The following is an 11,963-nucleotide window of genomic DNA, read 5'->3' on the forward strand; positions in this document are numbered from 1 at the left end:
AGCAGCTGGAACCAGAGCTTTGATGCTTGAATGAATCCATGCAGGCTTAGATAGCGTGCCTGTGCCATGTGAAAGCTGTATTAAGAAGGTTTAAAATGTGATAGATAGCACCGCTTACTGTTATCTGTGTGTGAGAGATCAGGTTTTACAAGGACTTCCTAAATCCTACGGGTTTTAAGAGCTGCATTCCCACAGCTCAACCTGCCCATGTGTGTGTGATTACCACACAGCGCTGTTTATTCGGTTTAGAGCGTGAAGGCTTTTCTTGATCTACCTGTGTGGATGTTTATAGGTGGGAGTTCTAGAGAGTTTTATGACCTGCAGGAGCAGCATAGAGAGAAAACTCTTCCTCTGAACCAGACGATGCCCTGAAAGTCCATAAACTCATGCCACGCTAAACGAGCTTTTAAACGCACACCAAATATAAAATTCCATAAAACGTTTTTTTCCATTTCTTTTTTAGAACAAAAATGGCCCTTTTTATAACTTTGCCAAAGGGGTAAGATGTCAGGATGGAGTCTTTGTCTTTTTTTTCCCTGTCTCTCCGTCTTTCTTCATTGTTTACACTGTCTTGCTTAGCTGGAGGAGGTTTCAGACCGCAGACCAGCGTGTTGCACTTGGACTAAAGTGGAGCAGCAACATATTCTCCCTCTCAGTCACATTCAAAACAATCCAGCAATCACTCCTTTAGTGCTGATTACATTGGCAAGTCTTATAGCTCAGATCCACTATCTTTATTGGGGCAAAGTGTGTTATTTAGAAAAATTTATAACACGATGATTTTAAAGCAGCGATTATTTATAACGATGATATTATTTTAGATTAGGATCACACTAAGGAGGTAGAATTGCTCTGATCTCTATCTCTATCTCTCCATCTCGCTCACACACCCTTTTCTAAACTTCTCCCAGCTGTTCTTTACACTGCAGTTGAGAAATTAATGTCTGACATGGTCTTCTGAGAATGACTATGAGTTATGACAGTCCTTGAGCAGGCGAATGTGCTGTCTTTAGTTTTTGCTCTCCCCCCACACACTGTCTATCTCATCATATTTCAGTCAACCGCACGTTCCCAACACAAAGACTCTCTCTGGATTGAGTGCCGTGGGGCGGGGGGACTCACTGTTTACCATAAGGCCTATTTTTATTCTATTACGAACTTGACTATGTGTGATGCATACCGATGCTAATGTCTACTATATGAATGAAATATCTTTTGAATGAAGCAAGCTATTTTTGTTGGTTTGTTTTGAAATGGACCTGCTGATATATATAGGGGTCCAAAAGTCTGAGACCAGTAACAATTAAATTAGTATTTTAATGCATTTTATATGTAATACATTGTTTTCCGCATAACATTTTTTATTATTTTGCTCAAGCAAGAACTTTTCAAAGCTTTTCGCATGGTCAGTGTCATAAATGTCCATATATGATTAGTGATTTAGTCCTATTTAAAGGATTAGTTCACTTTCATATTAAAATTTCCTGATAATTTACTCACCCCCATGTCATCCAAGATGTTTATGTCTTTCTTTCTTCAGTAGAAAAGAAATTAAGGTTTTTGATGAAAACATTCCAGGATTATTCTCCTTATAGTGGACTTCAATTGGCCCCAAAAAGTTGAAGGTCAAAATTACAGTTTCATTGCATCTTCAAAGTGTTCTACACGATCCCAGATGAGAAAAAAGGGTCTTATCTTGCGAAACGATCGGCCATTTTCTAAAAAAAAATAAAAAATAATATACTTTTAACCACAAACGCTCATCTTGAACAGCGTGATTTTTTTCCCCAAACGGTTCAGCGGAAATCCCCGCCCTGCAACCAATTTCATTGGCTGAGGTTACAGTGACGGGTAGGTTTAGGGATCAGGGTTGGGTGTAGGCAATCGTTATTGTTATTGACATGCCCAATGAAATGTTTAGAATCGGCACAAGGGTGGGATTTCCGCTGAACTGGTTTGGGGAAAAAAATCACGTGAATTGAACAAGCTCTCTTCTTCTTCTTCTTCTCTATTAGAATTCCGGCAGTGTAGACGCTGCTAAGTGTATTACTGCCCTCCACAGGTCAAAGTTTGAACTAAATTGTCATATACAATATGCTAGTTCAAGTATATAACAATTAGTTCAAACTTTGACCTGCATGTGGACATTAGCTCATCCATGAATATGATTTCTGATCGAGTCTCATCAGATTCTTTTTGAAGACAACACCTCCCATGATTCTGTGAAATCAAGGCGTCATCTAGTTACGCCTTTGTTTTGAATAAGTGACCTCTAGCGGCGAATTACATATTGAACCAAACTCAGATTCTTTTAAGTGGGCCAAAATGTCTTCTGTTTTTTTGTCACCAAAATATTTATGTATATTATATAATATTAGTTAATAAAGTTAAGACCATATATATATATATATATATATATATATATATATATAATATATATTTTTTTATATTATATTATATATCACATGATGAAACACATACTATATGTAAAGCCCATACACTTACACTACAAATGCTTCACGTATGTTGAGTGTGATTCAGAGGGAGTGTTTGGGTGTGGATTTGGAGAATTACAGTCAAGTTATTTGGTAAGAGCACTTCCAGGAAAAGAAAACAGTGGCTGCAGAAAGACCAGTTCCTGAAAATTAGGCACATGGCCAAATGAAGCCTCGCTCAAAAACGTCTTATGTGCGCACATGTATCATGCATCTTTTAAACTGTCAGACCTCTGATCTCTGAATATTTGATGTTCACTCAGGATATCTGCTTCTTTTTCTGTACTTATTTTGACACTGTTTCTCTGAAAGTGAAGGCAGACTTCATGCTCTTTCCTTCTCTCTTTATTCATTTAATGATGACAGAAGGAATGATGGTGATGTCTTGAGGTTCAAGGTTCAGTTCACCAGAGGAAAACCCATTTGTCACGGGTAACATACGGTTCAGTGCAAGTAAGCCACGGGGTTATTAGCGAGTCATACTAGCATGTGTCATCAACCCTCTTGACGGTCTGGAATTTTATCTCCCGTTCTAAACACACAGCTGTGCTAAAGTCCTCCAATGTGTGTTTTTTATTTTTAAACGTAACATTCTTGATTTTTCACCGACTTGGAATGCAATGTTTTTGTGTGCCTGTTTTGTTTAAATGAACATTGTTAGGCTCCAGATGGCGGTTATCTTAATGTCTTTTGGCTTTCAAGTCCTTCACAATACACTCCCTTATTCACCCTGTGCTCACTATCTATTCTTCTTCCCCTTGTCCTTCTACCCTCCCTTTCTCTTTCTCTATCCTGCTTTCCTTTAACCTGTATGTAGGGAGTGACAGAACTGTGAGATATCACTCGCGTTCAGCCTCGGTCAGTTTGACTGTACAGTAAACATTTACACCATTACTTTTATGTTCTTAACAGATACTGTCTCACAACATATATAAAAGACAAAGCAGTATACGTATAATATCTTTTGTAGATGGCAAATAGCATTATTATTATTATTAATATTCATTATTACAGCAGTCAAGCTCAGAAAGACAGATCAGAGCTTAATGATTGTATTTCACAGTCTGCTAAAAAGTGGGTGAGTGAGTTAGTCTCTGTGTGTGTGTGTGTGTGTGTGTGTGTGTGTGTGTGTGTGTGTGTGTGTGTGTTCTTGTTAATAAGCTTTTGAGTTGAAAGAAGGCAGTGAGTGTATTTTAACAGTGCAGTGGTATTGGGGATCCAGACTGGCTTGTAAACATGATGGTGTTCCGCACCCATACGTCAGAGCACACAAACAAAGGGCATGAACCAGATACAAGCACACACACTGCAAAGTCTTGTTAAATCTCATAAAATGGATGTGGCTTGCATGCAAAGTGAAATTAAGCTATGAAACATGGCCTTGTCACGTTCTGAGTAATAACACACAAGCTCTTAAAGGTAAAGTGTCATTTTTGTAGCACTACAAGGATTTGCAATCGGTTTACTTGAGCTGCTCAACTGGGCCATAACAACATGTATCAATAATGTCAGTGCTGGGTAGATTACTTACAAACTGTAATCCATTACTGAATACAAATAAGATGATGAAAATAGTTTAATTCCTCATTTGTAAGTCACTTTCGATAAAGCATCTGCTAAATGAATAAATGTAATGTAAACTATTACATATTCTACACATTTTAGGTAATATCATCTGATTACTTTTCGAGTACTTTTGTGAGCTAACTAATTTGAATAGTATAATTTTGTCACATATTAATATAAAAATGCAAAAAAAAAAAAAATGTTTATTCCACTTTGTAATCAACAACGTGAAGTGCATTCAATTTCTCAAACTGAGGTTGGTGTAGTAACTGCAGGGGGTTCATAAATTGACGAAAAGCTAATAATTAAATCTTAAAAATATTAAATAAATAAAAAAATATATTCTAAATTAAAACATTCAAAATAAAACACTAAAAAATATTTTACTTGTTTAAGCTGTGTGTCCTAACTGTTCTTGTGTGTGCAATTCCACAAAACTGGAAAACTTTTTGAACATATGAAAGAAATTGGCTTTTTTAGAAAGAAAAATTTAAAAGATTAGGAAGACTTTTAAAAATCAGAATAATTACACTCTAAAAATTGCTTGGTTAAAAACAACCCAAGTTGGGTTGAAAATTGACAAACCCAGCGATTGGGTTGTTTTAACCCAGCAGTTGGGTTAAATGTTTGCGTGCTGTGCAGTTTTATTTAACCCTATTGTTTAAAAATGTCTATATGGCTGGCTTAAAATAAACCCAAAATAGGTTGGAAATTAAAAATCAGACACATAATTACTAGAGTCAACAATAATAATCAAAAGTTGAACATTAATTAATAAGCAATTTAATAAATGATTATTGTTTAATTATTATTCATTAAACATATTAATAAATGTTCATTTCCAACATACTTTGGGTTCATTTTAAGCAAGCAATATAGTAATTTTTAAACAATAGTTGAGTTAAATAAAACTACCCAGCATGTTGGTCAAACGTTTAACCCAACCACTGGGTTTGTCCATTTTCAGTAATCATGTAATCAATAAAAAAGTAACTGTAGTCTGAAATGTATTTTAAAATGTAACATCTAATAAGTATTACATTTTAGGATTATGTAATCCAGATTACATATAATCAGTTACTACCCAGCACCGTACATATGTTCATGCTCATTTTTCGTATTTTAGATACTTTTGCTGTTATATATTTTGCCATTCTGTTGGTGCATGTAGTGAAATTACATACTTTTCCTTTAGCTTACCTTTGAAGTGATAGTTCACCCCAAAACGAAAATTTTGTCATCATTTACTCATCTCATGTTGTTTCAAACTTGTATGAGTTTCTTTCTTCTGTTGAACACAAAATAAGATATTTTGAAGAATGTTAGTAACCAGACATTTGATGTTAGCCATGGACTTTCATACTATTTTTTTCCTGCTATGAAAGTCGATGGCTACTCAAATTTATTTACCATTATATATTTGTTATTTTCTCACCTGTACCCTTCTCTATGTTCCATACACTACTTATCCATATCCAGCAACAATTTAAGAACTTTAAGAACCAGCGGAGAAAGCTCATAGAGTGCATGCACTCAACTTGTTTTGTCTCTAGATTGCACTGGATTTGGAAACCTCCCCAATTTTACAGCTTCTACTGTAATATAATACTAAATGTTGGCAGGTGGACACTGTGTGGGATATATTAACTGACCTGTGCTGCCTGGTCAGTCTGATAGCCATCTATGCTTACATCAGGCCGAACTGCTGTCGGATGCTCAGCATTGCTTGCTTATAAAAACAGGAAGGATTTTGTAATCAGCCACTGGCACGTGGCTGTTGTTCCCATTCCAGACTCCTTTCACCACTAGGATGATTGTGTTTACTTATTTTCATTTCCCTAAATGAACAGGCCTTTTTATGATTTTTCCTTGACTTAGATATTGACAAATATGTCAAAAAGTGCTCATCTTGACATCTGACAGGATGACGATAAGGAGGTGTATTAGTTTCAGAGAGTCTGTGATTATTTTGCACATATATACAAATAGCACATTTTCATGCATATGCCTTTGATGTTCAGTGCTTGTCTATCAAGGACAGCAGTTGGGTTTTCATATTCCACGGCGGAATGGCAGTTATGTAAGAACGTGCACCGGCACGGAATTTCATGGTGGCAGATGACGAATCCCCGAGGACTTCGATCACTCTCTTAGCTCTCAGTTCAATGTGTCTGTGCGCTTAACACGACATGACAAAGTGTGCTGAGGATCTAGGTCAGCTTTTTTAAGTTTTCTACCATTCTTCACTCTCTGTGTGCGTTAGACATACAATCCAATGTTTAATTAGGTGACATTCAGCTGGAAATTCAACTGCAATTGAGATTTTTTTTTTTCTTGAATTCCTTTTATAAATTCAAACTAAGCCTTCTCCACACCTCCCTGATGTGTTTCATTATAGAATGCTCTTGAACAGAAGTTCTCAGTATGAGATTGTGGGCTGGTGCTACATCAAAGTAGATCAGCATGAGCCCTAATATCAACAGCTGGCAGCTGTTCGCAAAGGCAGTCCAGAGGTGAGTGGGTTCTACATGATCCTTATATGTTTAATGCAACCCCTCTGCCACACCAGTGGTCCATCCTACCTCATGATATCCAGATGCCACAGCTGAGGTGGAAACATAAACTAGGTCCTGCCTTTAGTCTCTGATCTGATGCCCTGGTCTGCACCCAGCACCACTTTTGTGGCTGAAGTGATGCATCTTTTCAAGCATATGGATTGCTCTTTGTCAGCACAGGTGGTAGCCAAAGCATTAGTCATTTTATAGATCTGCCATGTTTGAGATTGAGAAAGATGAGTCTTTGCATAGGAGAAGGTCTAATCATGATAATTATGACAAACACTGGTGTTAATATGCAGCTCAAATTATTTTGATCTGATTTTTTAATTCTTGCAATTCCCATTACATCCTGTTTATACAGTATTCCTTTTTTATGCACACATTTTTTTTTTTAGCATTTTCTTCTGTTTGTTTTTGTTATTTTTCTCCTTCACCCATACATTAATAGACATTAATAAAAAGGTATATGAATGAATATGTACAAGACATATACTGTACATCACCATTTTTTAACATATGATCGAAAATACAGTAAAACAGTATTTTGTGAAATACTAATACAATTTAAAATAACGGTTTTCTGTTTTAATATATTCTGAAGTATAATTTATTCAAGTGATATTCAATATTTAAATAAAAAAATATTTAAACAATATTTAATATAATTAATATATTAATATAAATATTAATATGATCAATTAAATACATATTTAATTTAATTTAACCACTTCTTTCACTTCTTTTTTGTGTTGGTTTAAAATTGCATACAACTGCTTTAATTCAGTTTGGTCATTAGAGACTTGTTCTATTAATCAGGGACTTTTCTCATCCCACATGTTTTTTTTTGTTTTTGTTTTTGTTTTTTTACCTTAAGGAAAAATTGAGTACATGAGATAAAAATGGAAGCACCATAACAGATGTGGAGTGAACAATGCTTGTTCTTCAGACAACAGCAGTATTGTGCTTTATTTAGAGTTTCCAATGATGGACGTTCAAGTAACATATACCAAAAGTGCCATTGAAAGTGATTAATAGCTAGGAATTAAGAAAACATATTAAAGGGGTCAGATGATGCTATTTTACAAATTCATTATTTTGTTTATTGGGTGTTATAGAATAGGTTTTTATTTTGTTATTAATTACTCACCCTCATGTCGTTCTACACCCGTAAGACTTTTTTCATCTTTTGTTTAGAATCAGTGGTTCAGAGCGTGTATCAAACTGCCAAAGTCACGTGATTTCAGCAAACGCGGCTTTGTTATATCATAAGTGTTTCGAGATTTCAATGGTTCACCACTGGGGGGCGTGACTTTGGCAGTTTGATACACGCTCTGAACCACTGATTCAAAACAAAAGATCCGTAAAGCTTCGAAGCTTCATGAAGCAGTGTTTTGAAATCGCCCATCACTAGATATTGTTGAATAAAGTCGTTATTTTGTTTTTTTGGTGCACAAAAAGTATTCTAGTCGCTTCATAACATTAAGGTTGAACCACTGTAGTCACATGAACTGTTTGAAATATATCTTTAGTACCTTTCTAGGCATTTAAAAGTGGTAATTATCTTGCTGGCAATGGAGGCCTCACTGAGCCATCGGATTTTATGAAAAATATCTTAATTTGTGTTCCGAAGATGAACGAAGGTCTTACGGGTGTGGAACGACATGAGGGTGAGTATTAAATGACAGAATTTTCATTTTGGGGGGAACTAACCCTTTAATGTTCAAAAAAAATTCACATAGTGAACATAATTGCAGTATCTCTATTCTGTATGGAACTCGCTGATTGAGTTCCAGTTTGTACAAAGCCCCTCTAGCCGAAAAGTCCAGAGTGCTCTGATTGGCCAGATGATCCAGTGTGTTGTGATTGGCCAAGACACCAGCATCCATCACCCCTTACCATAATCGCGAGCTTCAGCTTCCAATACTTTTAAAGCAATTGTAAACAAACAGTTATTGTCATCATTTTTACCGTATCAGTTTGAGCCAGAGTCAGATTCTGAATATGCATATAATCAACCAGATCGATCGGAACCATCTTGTACAAAAGTACGACTTGTGCGTTACCAGCGTTGTACTGAACAGCCAGTGTGTGTGTAATAAATCTTAACCACTGATTCCTAATTTCATCCAGTTTTGGAAGGCCAAACCAAAGGGGATTTGCTTTCGCACCAAAACATTGTAGGCAGGTCTGGAGCAGTGTTCTCTGTTAGATAGAGTAAATCCCTTTGTGGGAGACTATGAGGTTTGTAACCTTGCAGATCTTTTATATGCACAAACAGATACATTACACGCTAAAGGAAAAGGAAAACATTTAAAAAAAGCATCAAATGACCCCTTTTAACTGGAATGATTTAAATCTCCAATTCCAGTCAAATAACAATGATTTTTTCCATGTGTTCTTAACGCCTACTGTGTCACAGTTTCAGTTCTGTCAACAATAACAGCATTGCCGCCTTCAATCATTGCTCAACTTTGTATGCAAATCATCTAGGCCTAAATATCTAAAAAATGTTCTCCCTGGTTTCTCAATTTCCTTTTTAACAGACTTGTGTGTCAACAGCAATCAATGTGGAGACAGTCAACCCGTTTCGGTCAAACAAGTTTGAGGAATGGATAACTCCACGACCTGGTATTTGGCTCTGAGGTGGCATGGGTCCAGTCACCACAGGCCACTCTGCAATTCCCAAAATAGTCACTCTAAATTATAGGTTCACTTTGGACCCAAAAAGTGCAGAGCCTGATTTCAGTGAATGTTAAGAATATGTCTATGAACACTAGTGGTTATTCCAGAAGATCTGAGTTTGGAAACTTTCTTTTATGCAATTAAGGAACTAGCAAACCCCTGCAATGTTTTCCAACTCAAAACCACAAGTCTGTATTTTGGTGTTTTATTCAGTCTGGCAGAATAATAAGATGTCTACGGGAGAGCCACAGTATTGTAAGGTATGTCAGCCCGCAAACACCTACTTTATCTTTAAAATGTAAAGCTGAGATTAATCTATTTGCTCTTGTGTTTAGTTTGTGTTTCATGTTAATTGCAGATAGGAATTTTCAGTCTTCAACACAATATATGATATAGTCTGTTCAAGCAGTTGAGTTTTTCATGCTTCATATTTATAAAGGCGCCCCCTTGATCTATTTACAGATTAACTGGAAGCCAATTAAATAATCTGTCTGACAGTTTCTAGTTGACAGGCTGTAAATGCCAAGTGAACCAGATCAGAGCTGAGCAGACAGTCCAAGGTGAAGCACATTGGCCAAGAGGCACTGAAACCTTGAGTGGTAGACAATCTCTCTGTTCACCACGCCAAGTTGTGTATGTGTATGATTGAGCTAAAGGGGCTGGAGCTATGCTAGCTATCACAGCTGATTGATTGTCCTCCAAAGCCCATTACCTTGTGTTCTGTTTCAGGCTGCCAAGCATTTCCCCTTTGCTCCCGTTGACACTGGCTAAGCAAAACATTTCAACACTTCATCTGATATTAATTAGTAATCACTTAGCCTGTACGTCATATAGAAATTAAGATAATACATATACTACACACATCCAGTAGCTATTTAATATAATTTATTATGCTAATAATAGGTTGTTTTATAATGATGGTATGTCCTTTATGTTTCACAGAAGTAAAAATGCTCTTTTTTTCAATGAGAGACTTAAAATATTTTAAGATATGACTTTTTTATAACTCCTACTATAATGGTTTCCAGGCACACTAATGTTCATTAATTGTTATATACACTGTAAAAAAAATTTGTTTCAACTTAAAAAAGTAAGTGTTCGTGCTGCCTTAAAATTTTAAGTTCAGTTAACTTGAAATGTGAAGTTGTACTAAGAGACAACTTGGATATTTGAGTTGACTAAACTTAAAATATTAAGGCACTTACTTTTTTTTAAGTTGAAACAACAACAACAATTTTACAGTGTAGGTTTGGCTTGATTTATTCAATCGCAGTAGGTATTTGGAAGAATTTCCACATATCTTTAAATGAATTTTTTGTACCTTTGTATTGTGTGTTTTTTCTTTCGCGAAACAGACACTGGTAGACCGGACACTACCTCTTCTTGTACAAGCTATGGCTTTCCTTAATGCTGTTTATCCGAACTTTAGTGGAAGGGAGGCAGACTTAAACAATGGCTAGATTTACAGGAAGCAGATAAGCAGCAACTAGGTAATTTAAAGGCTGTTGGAATTATCACAAACATTGGTCCATGACCTTCAGAGTTACTTCTGCAGATGTGTAAGTGTAGGGTGACCTCACTAAACAAACCGATCTCACTGGAAACACAAGTAAACCACAGCTTCGATCAACTCTGGTGATATCAATAAGAGAAGTAAAATGGGAGCGTGTATTGAAACTCCAACAACCTACTCCCATTCCAAAAACCTTGTGTGGATTCTGTTATATGGAACATCTGTGTCAATATTATTAGATCCGTCAGCCTTTTTGTGCTTTTAAATTGCTCAAAGCAAACCACTTTCCATCTGAGAATGGTCAGCCACGAAAACATTCAGGTATGGGGGAGCGTGTGTGTGTGCTACTGAACTACTTGAAGCGTCCAAGGAAATATTTTAGCCCACACTTTCCTGGAACTTGACTTGAATCATTGAAGGTTTGCAAACAAACAACTAAAATGCATTGATTTTAAGGATTAAAGCAATAAATGTATTAATAATTGATCAAGTAATCATTATCCAATGTGTTATGAAACCGCCATGAAGTTTTGTGCCAATTTAGAGTACACTAGATAATTCTATTTATGGTTTACTACAGTGCTGTTCTCATAAAGTATGACTGAACTAATACTGTTGTTGACCTTTTCAAAATCAGGGATGAATTATAGTAATCTGCTGGCTTCCACATAGTAAGATTTTCGTTTTTGACACATGGGACACTGTACAGTGATTTGATACAGCCCCTCCATCTCCACATTTTGGGCCTCTTGTTCACATAGGCATTGATTGGTTCCTCTCTTTGGCAGTCTGTTCTGCTATACTGTATGTTAATTAATTGCAAATGCTTACACACACTTTGTAAATATATATGGTAAACAATATATTGACACTACTGTAATCTGAAGTCACTATGTTTGGCAATACTGTTTCGGGCATCTATTTTTTTCAGTACTAATATAATAAATAATAGATATACTAAATGATTTGTTGATTAACTGTTAAGATCAGATGGATTAAATGCTAGTCATTAAAATGAATAGATGCAAATGAACAGTTTTATTTTTGCTTTTCGTTGTACTTGTACAATGACAATAAAGTATCTTACAACATTATGAATTAACGTTTTATTTAAAATAATTAAAGTAAAGATGAAGCACTTTTAGGTGT

This window comes from Ctenopharyngodon idella, chromosome 12 (assembly GCF_019924925.1).
Source record: "Ctenopharyngodon idella isolate HZGC_01 chromosome 12, HZGC01, whole genome shotgun sequence".
Lineage (NCBI taxonomy): Eukaryota > Metazoa > Chordata > Actinopteri > Cypriniformes > Xenocyprididae > Ctenopharyngodon > Ctenopharyngodon idella.